At 35.5% G+C, this 9,454-nt stretch overlaps 1 long non-coding RNA gene across 1 annotated transcript; it reads right to left on the minus strand.

The window, feature by feature from the left end:
• Nucleotides 1-3,127: 3,127 nt before the first annotated feature.
• On the minus strand, nt 3,128-8,800 carry LOC120514444. Its single transcript, XR_005630462.1, has 3 exons — nt 8,666-8,800; nt 5,809-6,037; nt 3,128-3,277 (listed from the first exon to the last, which is right to left on the minus strand). It is a non-coding gene; the product is annotated as an uncharacterized LOC120514444 (long non-coding RNA).
• Between the last annotated feature and the right edge of the window lie 654 nt (nt 8,801-9,454).

Raw genomic sequence — 9,454 nt, forward strand, 5'->3', positions numbered from 1 at the left:
ACAAACATATGATTTCTACTTCGAGGATTTTCACCTATCGCGGGGTCTGGAACGCAACCCCGCTGATCGAGGAGGGATTACTGTATGTATATATATATATATATATATATATATATATATATATATATATATATATGTGTGTGTGTGTGTGTGTGTTTGTGTGTGTGTATATATATGACAGCAGCAATCCAAGCTGTGAGAAAACAGTAAAAGGAGGCGTGTCAGACATCGTGGTACATTTTCTGATGCAGCTACGAAACAACTTTGTGACGCTGCCGCCAAATACACAAAACAATTACTTTGACAATCATGTTACATTATTTTTAAAATGTTTCCTTTTCTTTTTCAAAACTTCTTTAACACATGACATCGCTGTGAAGCGCGGGTATATATATATACAGATAGAGATATATATATATAGATAGATATGAGAACAACACTCATATCAATGACAAAACAATTACATTAACAACCATGTTACGTTATTTTAAAAATTTTTCCTTTTCTTTTTCGTACCTTCTTTAACACACTACTTCTCCTGCTGGAAGCTGGTATTCTACTAGAATATATATATATATATTACACACACACAGTATATATATATATATATATATATACTGCTCACAAAAATTAAAGGAACACTTTAAAGAAACACATTAGATACATCAGATCTCAATATGAAGTTGGATATCTATACAAATAACGACAGGGCAATGTCTTAGGAACAAAAGGATGCCAAGTCTTTTAATGGAAATAAAAGTTTTCTGCCTACAGAGGGCTCAATTGTGTAGACACCCTAAAATCAGAGTGAAATGAAGATGTGGCAGGCTAGTCCATTTTTCAAAAACTTAATTTCTGCTACTCAAAATGCTTTTCAGTATCTTGTGTGGCCCCACGAGCTTGTATGCATGCTTGACAACGTCGGGCATGCTCCTAATGAGACGACGGATGGTGTCTTGTGGCATTTCCTCCCAGATCTGTATGAGGGCATCCCTGAGCTGTTGTACAGTCTGAGGAGCAACCTGGCGCCTAATGAACCGAAACATAATGTCCCACAGATGTTCTATTGGGTTTAAGTCAGGGGATCGTGAAGGCCATTCAATTGTTTCAATTCCTTCATCCTCCAGGTACTGCCTGCATACTCTTGCCACATGAGGCCGGGCATTGTCGTGCATTAGGAGGAAACCAGGACCTACTGCACCAGCGTAGGGTCTGACAATGGGTTCAAGGATTTCATCTCGATACCTTATGGCAGTCAGAGCACCATTTCCTACGCAGTAGATGTCTGTGCGTCCCTCCATGGATATGCCTCCCCAGACCATCACTGACCCACCACCAAACCTGTCATGTTGAACACGTTGCAGGCAGCATATCGCTCTCCTTGTCTTCTCCAGACTCTTTCACGCCTATCACAGCTGCTCAGGGTGAACCTGCTCTCGTCTGTAAAAGTACAGGGCGCCAGTGGCGGACTTGCCAATTCTGGTGTTCTTGAGCAAATGCCAGTCGAGCTCCACGGTGCTGGGCAGTGAGCACAGGGCCCACTACAGGACGTCGGGCCCTCAGGCCATCTTCATGAAGTCTGTTCCTGATTGTTTGGGTAGAGACATTCACACCAGTGGCCCTCTGGAGGTCATTCTGTAGGGCACGAGCAGTGCTCAGCCTGTTCCGCCTTGCACAAAGGAGCAGGTATCGGTCCTGCTGATGGGTTGAGGACCTTCTACGGCCCTGTCCAGCTCTCCGAGAATAACAGCCAGTCTCCTGAAATCTCCTCCATGTTCTGGAGATTGTGCTGGGAGACACATTAAACCTTCTTGCTGCAGCACGTGTGGATGTGCCATCCTGGAGAAGTTGGACAACCTGTGCAACTTCTGTAGGGTTAAGGAATCGCCTCATACTGCCAGTAGAGATGATTACTCAAGCCAAAACTAGCACGAGTGGAAAACCAGCCAAAAAAGATCAAGAGGGAGAAACTTGAAATGACCTCCACATGTAAAACCAGTCCTGTTTTGAGGGTTTTCTAATTGTTGCCACTTTAGTGCACCTGTCATTAAGTCCATGAACACCAATACAGCTGAAAGTGATTAACAATGTATATATCCCTTGGGGACAAATAAAAGTCAATCTAATCTAATTTCAATACAGGAGGTTGAATCTGTAATGCTGTATTTCTACACACTACAAAACTCTGTCAGCCCAATAACACCAAAAGCTAATTAGATATTAATACTATCAAATATAGTACATTGTTAAGCTAACACAACTGCATGTAAAAATACAAGACTGGAAACTGGAATTAATTCTTAATTCTGGAATTAATTCATAGTTTATGTACTACTAGGACTGGCTTTAGCCTCTGTAGTTCTGAAATGGAAATCAGATGCACAAAATGGGTAGCTAGAGGATTGGATGGGATCAAAATTAAAAAAAAAAAAATCATCATATGCAATAAGAGTATAGACAAGTGCATATTGTATAACACCTTTAGTTTCTATTACAAATAAACCAAAGAATAGCAATTTACCTGAAATACAAATTTTATTACTATGTTTCAAATAACTGTCATTCCTCAATTCATTCAAAATGGCAGAAACTGGGGTTTTCTAAAAAGGCAAAGAAGAAAATATATATATATTAAATATATATAAAAGTGCTGCCACACTGCTTGTATTTAACTTAAAAAGTATTGAAAGAAATCCTTTTAATGAAAAAACAATATTAGAAATGTATGTAAAGAAATTGTTCACGTGGAATAATGCCAGATCATGTCATTTTAATAAAGGCCTTAACTCAAAAGCCACACATGATCAGTTTTCTTTACTTTCCGTAACACCTTAAATAATTCCAGAACCAATTGAGAAAGCCATTGGCATGTAGACATGTGCCTGCATCACCAGAGATTATAGGCTAAGCCACTTGGCTGCATTTTGTTTATCTATTATTCTCACCAGTAAATTGTTTTTTCAGCTAAGGTTTTAGTATCAGTCCAACAAGTATTCCATTTGTTATATCCAATCACTATATTCTATCATATGTTAAAAGCAACAGTTGTCTGCCTTTTTCGCCTTCTCTGTACTCTACAATCTAATATATATTATACAATAAATATAAATATAACACTAACCACTTGCTCTAAGGAACTGCATTGTGATTGATAAGACAAGACAGAATTCACATCTTCATTTTCTTGATCCTCAATTCCTGGGTTATTATTTCTAGGTACATCCTTACTCTTCTCAGCTGGTGTCTCTGGATATGTGTTTGGTGATGCAAGTTGAGGCTGAGAAGAATTAAAAAAAGTACTATAAATTAACTTTTTCTTTTTTCATCATTATTTTTATGTTTTTTACACTTAACAGTATAAAGGTTTTATAAAATGATTATAAACACAACCATAAATCTGAACTCATTTCAAAGCTGCAACTATTTAAATGAAATGGACGATTTACCAAACAAATGCAAACCACTGATATTGGGTTATAAGTTTAATTCGATCATATGTGATATCTGTCCCAACATCGTTTCTTTTACACTTTTTGTAGAAACTATGCCCTGAATGAGTACAAATGAACACCTACCATAAATTGAAGCAATTTTATCTGTTATAGGTCATACATGAAATAAAAAAATAAAGTTCTACCTATCTAGAAAGTTCTATCTAGTATGGCTTATACCACCATAAATACAATATGGCAGGCAAGGCTGAAAATGTACTTCCTCTAAGCACATAATGCTGGGATATATAGAATTACCAAAACTAAAGTGAAAGGAAAAGAGAAAATGGACTGATGCTTCTTCTGGTAATTAATTATGTTGCTGCTGTCAGTTTCTTCAAATGCAGTTGTGAAAAAGTAAATACACCCCACAAAACACTTTTCATTTTTAACATATGTGAACATACTTTATCAAGATTTGATCTTCATTTAAACAGTATCTATAAATAAAGGTGACATAATATAATTAACATAATACCACATTTATATTTTTAAGTTTATCATATAATTTTAAAAGAGCATAAATGCAAGTTTTACATGTGAAAAATGTAGGTATGTCTACATTCTTCACTACCTAAAATTAGATTTGCATGCACCAGATCTGGTACATATAGTAAGAACATCATTAGAAATTATCTTGTCTGAACCTGTCTAATTTAAACCTCAGTTTGGTTGCCCTTTATTTTTGTAGTATTTGATTTATCACTATCCCTGGGTGAAAGGGCCTTGCCTGAGGCATTCAATCAGAAGGTTACATATGTCTATAAATCCAAGACGGGATTTAAAAAGATCTCCAAACAACTGGAAATCCATCACTCCACTGCCCAGAAAATTGGTACAAGTGGAAAAAATTTCAAATGATCGCCAGCTTGTACAGGCCAGGCTGCCATAGCAAGTTCACCCCGAAAGCAGAATTTCATCACGGGACCTACAGGTAGCACTTGCCCTTGTTGATGTGAAAGTGCACGAGTCTATCATTAAAGAGAGAGGGTATACAAATTAGATCTATATATGGAAGGTGTACCAGGAAGAAACCTTTGCCGCCCAGACAGAACATTAAAATGAACACCTAGACAAAGACCAAGCCTTTTGGATCAATGTGCTCTGGACAGACAAGGCAAAGATAAGAGTTTATTTTGGCAAGAATACTAGAAGACAAATTTGGCAAAAACCAAAGACAGGATTTGACTAGAAGAACCTGATGCCAACTGTAAAGCATTGCCATTATGGATTAGGGCTGCTTTGCTACATTTGATTTTGAGCAGGTCAGTACCAGCATAGAACCCACTACAAATTCTTCATTGCACCAGCAGGTGCTAGATGATGACCATAAACATACAAGTAAATCCACCAAGGAATTTAGAAAAGGACAAAATGGAGAGTTATGGAATGGCTAAGTCAAAGCCTAGATCTAAATTTAATTGAGATTCTGTGGGGTGAGATTTGAAACAGGCTTTACACACAAGACACTCTTCAAACATCATACAAGTGAAAGAATTCTGAAGAGTGGACTGGGAAAAAGTTTTTTTTCCAGTTAGAGTCAGAGACTGGTACACAGTTATATTAAACATCTATTTGAGGTTATGTCTGTCCAAGTGGACAATACCAGCAATTAAAGCCAAGGGTATGCTTACTTTTTCCACATATTAAAATGGCAAATCTGTTCATTTTTATTGAAAAATTATTGCAAAATCAAATGGTTCATTTTTTTATTACATTATTTTTATATAAAGATACTGTTTAAACAATGATCAAACCATGACACAGTATGTCAACATACTGTATGTTAGAAAAGAAAAATCATTTCATAGGGTATACTTACTTTTTCACGTGACCGTATAGGGTGGTCCAGATCTATAATTATACAATTTTCATTACGCTATATGTATATGCCATCAAACCTGAAATTTAATTTAATGTTAATTGCTTTATGAGTACTAAAATAGTATATTCCTAAGAAAAAATACATTAAATTAATTATTTAACATTTTTACTATAATGTTGTTTTGAAAGTGTTGTGCAGGTGTAATGCCTATTTTTGATATCTTCAGCTCTTCCCATATCTTCCAAATTATGCTTACATCATGACACTGGTATTATATTGCCTGCACTAATGCAGTCTCTTTTTTGTAAAAGGAACTGCAGTGAAATATATTTTTATTACTGTACGGAACATGGACGTCAAGTCTAGATGCATCTGCAACACTTCACCTTAATATATTTTAAATAATAATATAAAATTGTACCTGATTCTATAAAGCAAGATACTATCCTTAAAGATGTAATATATACTACATACATTAGATGCAATGCTTACTGAGCTCAAAACAACAGACACATTATCTGACTCCTGAAGAGAGATTTTTGAAGATTTTTCAAATCTTCAAATGGTAGGATTTCTGCTTTTTTTGTTGCAATTGTATCTGATTTGCAGAACTTTGTTGGGAGAATTCCTTTATGAGTATTCAGGCAGTCTTCAGTATGGCTTGGACATCCAGAGTAAAGAGCAGATTCAGATGCAATATCAACTGGGGCAGATTTTTCACCTGTGAAAATATGTGATGTTTAATAAAAAAAATATATAATACTGTGTTAATAAAGCAATGTTATATGCAGCACCATCCCAAAGGGTGAAAAAGGTAGGAACTAAGTAATAACAGAGTATTCATCCTTTGTGCTGACCCAAATAAAGAAATTCATGGTAAAATAGTTTATATTTTTAAAGTGTGGAGCATGTAAATTCATGTTTATAACTTCTGAATCTTGTCATTTCAAAGGCTAATGTAAGAATTTATTTATTACTTTTAATTTCTAAGTCTCATCAGACAATTTTCTCTAGAAGTTTTGTGTTTTTACTTTGGAAGATTGCAGTATAATGTAATATATGACATTGACTCTACATAACATTCAACATTTCATAAAATAGTTATGGCATGTGCCTGGTTAAGTTCAAAAACTGGCAGCTGCTAGACAAAAAGGTTAGGATTGCCTTTACAGACAGGTAGACAGGTTTAAGAATTGTTTCTTAAGGATCTTATGGATCCTTAACACAACAAATAATCTCTGAATTAACTTTCTATTGCAGCCTACTTATAGTTTAGAATCAAAGGATATACCCAGAAAGCAAAGGAGGAGACACTCTCTTTCCTAAAAAAATAACATAATATTAACAAATCCCCTTAATTCATTTCAAGAATATTCAAGACTATCTTGGGTTTTTTTGAGTTTAAGGCAAGAACCAACCCATGATGCGAGAAAGATCCACTCATATAAAAACCCACAATTGCTCAGAGCCAATTCAGAACAAATATTCAACCTGACAAGCACATCTATGAGAATATGTGAGAACAAAAACAGAATGCCTAAAGAATCCCATGCATACATGGAAAGAACACACAAACCCAGCTTAAGATTTGAACCCAGGATCTCAATAACTAAGAGGCAGCACTCACCACTGCATCCTTTTCCTGCCAAAAAACCTAACAATAAACAATATTCAATATGAAGACTGATTTTGACATTCACGCAGTGTCAGAGTCACTTTTGAAATACTATAATACATAAAAACAAATATTACTGTCCCATACAAGTCAAATGCAATAATGCAAAATAAAGAATTTGTCCTCACACCAATGACCCCACAAAAGACAAGTACTCCAACACCAAAACCTAGTATATCATAAGAAGTGAAGGGTATCTTCAGAATTTAAGAAAAGACTGGACCTTGGGTTGGCTGTACATTTGTTCTCTATGACTGAAGCCTGGGAACCTCTCAGAATAGGTGGTAATACAGGAAGTTCCATGGTCTGCATACCACTCATCACATCAGCTTCACTGGTCACAACACCTCTGTTTCCTCTAGCCATCTTTGTACCAATACCTGGAAGTTCAGTTTGAAGCTGCTGTCAAACTAATCATTTACTGTATGCAGAAGCATCAAGCCCCATGAATCACTGCCTCGCAACTTATAATATACCCTAAATTATAAAAAAAAAAAATTCAAATGCTGCCTGAAACAAATATTAAGGCACACTGCAACAAATAGGATCAAAAATCAAAATACAGATGCATACTCAAGCTTGCTTTTGGCATTTATAGAGAAAACACATACTGCAGCACACATGGGGAACTTTCATTCTGGCTCATCATCTGTGCCATTACTATTTTCGATTTCTCTTCACACTGTGCTATAAGTTGTGAGAAGGGAAAAATTTCTTCCATTTATCGAGTTGGTCTTCCATTCATCATACCAGATCTGAGGAACGGTTCTTTTCTATCAGCTTATTAAAATTAACAAACTGTTAATAAAACAGATATTTAAATGTGTAGTTGTCTTTACATTATTAGTACAGTGTAAGCTTTATGTGGGTGATTAATGAACAAAAGCTTCTTTGTTTCAATATTATTTTCAGAATTGCTGTCCTTTAAAGAAAGACAATTGTGCAAAGATGTAGACAGTCAAAGGAGAATTATGTTCTGTTTTACTTATAATGTTCAATGCTTTTCAATAAATCATCAATTCCTTTTTACAAAAGTTTTACTGGGTCAGTAAATGAGTATGTCCAGTACCTCAGTATCAATGAGATACTACCAACTATCTACATTGTAGCTTACTACTGCTTGAATTGCATTATTAATTACAGTGCATTTTGCATCACATTTCAACATATGCACTCATGTAGAGGAAGTTGTATGAGTGAGTGTATTATACATTTTTGTGTGCTGAAGTAAAATAAGTGTACAAAAAATAATTTGCATTAAATCAACTTGGCTGCTACAATTAACACAAATCATAACTATCAGTCAGTAGTAGTTGTACTGCAACACTAAGTTCTGGAAGGAGCGATAGTTTCTCCAATACACCACATCCACTACTTCAGCCCCACGTTTCCCACGTGGCGTAATTACTTGGAATTGGTCGATACCTCTGCAATATATGACTCTAGAATCAGCACACTTCAACCATTTTAAGGTCTTGACTAGTCAAGAAGACAAGACACTCCTGATATTTATTCATAACGTAAAATGAATATTGATTATCTAATTATCAACAAATTTACATGAAGATACAAACTAACAGTTAATTATTTAGTCAAAGATTTTCAATAAACCAGGTGTCTTTATCTTTATCATAGTGAACATTAAACCTTTGTTTAAAGTGAGAGGGTACTTACTTCTCATTTTCTCTATGGATGAGGATGCTGAGGAAATGGATGCGACGTGAGGCATTGCTAGGTCACACTTTTCCTGTTGCTGAAATATGTATTCATTATTCATTTGTGGTACCTGCACAACATTTTTCCTCTTCTCCTGATTTACTGTACTCTGGTAAACCAGAACAAGATAATAAGAAAAAAAAAAAAAAAGGCTGAAAAAATAATTTGTAGCCAGTTTTGAACTTTGGAATAAAATGGAAGTAGTTAGTAACTAAAGGTAGTTTTATATGTGAATCATTGTTCTTTAAGAATACATTTGATACCTCAAACATATTTGTCTTCTTGAGTGATGAGGATGAAAATTCCTCACTGCTGCTGGAACTGGATATTTCTTTGTATCTCTGATTTCTGGCAGCAGCTCTGCGGGGCCTTTGTGTCTTTGATGACATATTTTCTTCCATTGTTTTCTTTTTCCTAAATGTCTTCTGAAAATTATATGAATATATTTGTACTGAAAAAATTCAAATTTTGTTCTTTTAAACCTTTAATATTTCACAAATATATAAAAAATCCAAAAGAAAGCGTCTATCCATTTGGGAGAATAGGAAGAGCTTATCTTGATTATACTGACTTTAATGCAGAAAACGACAGTGAATAGGATGGCAGTTTACAGCAGCATACACACTAGACTGGAGAACATGCTGGGTATCCCTGGCACTGCCCTCCAGTGGTTCAAGTCCTATCTGACTGATAGGCAAGAGTTTGTTAGTCTTGGCAACAGCAGGTCCAGCACAGCGCCAGTCATAC

The sequence above is a fragment of the Polypterus senegalus genome, chromosome 14 (genome assembly GCF_016835505.1).
Source record: "Polypterus senegalus isolate Bchr_013 chromosome 14, ASM1683550v1, whole genome shotgun sequence".
NCBI classification, from domain to species: Eukaryota; Metazoa; Chordata; class Cladistia; order Polypteriformes; family Polypteridae; genus Polypterus; species Polypterus senegalus.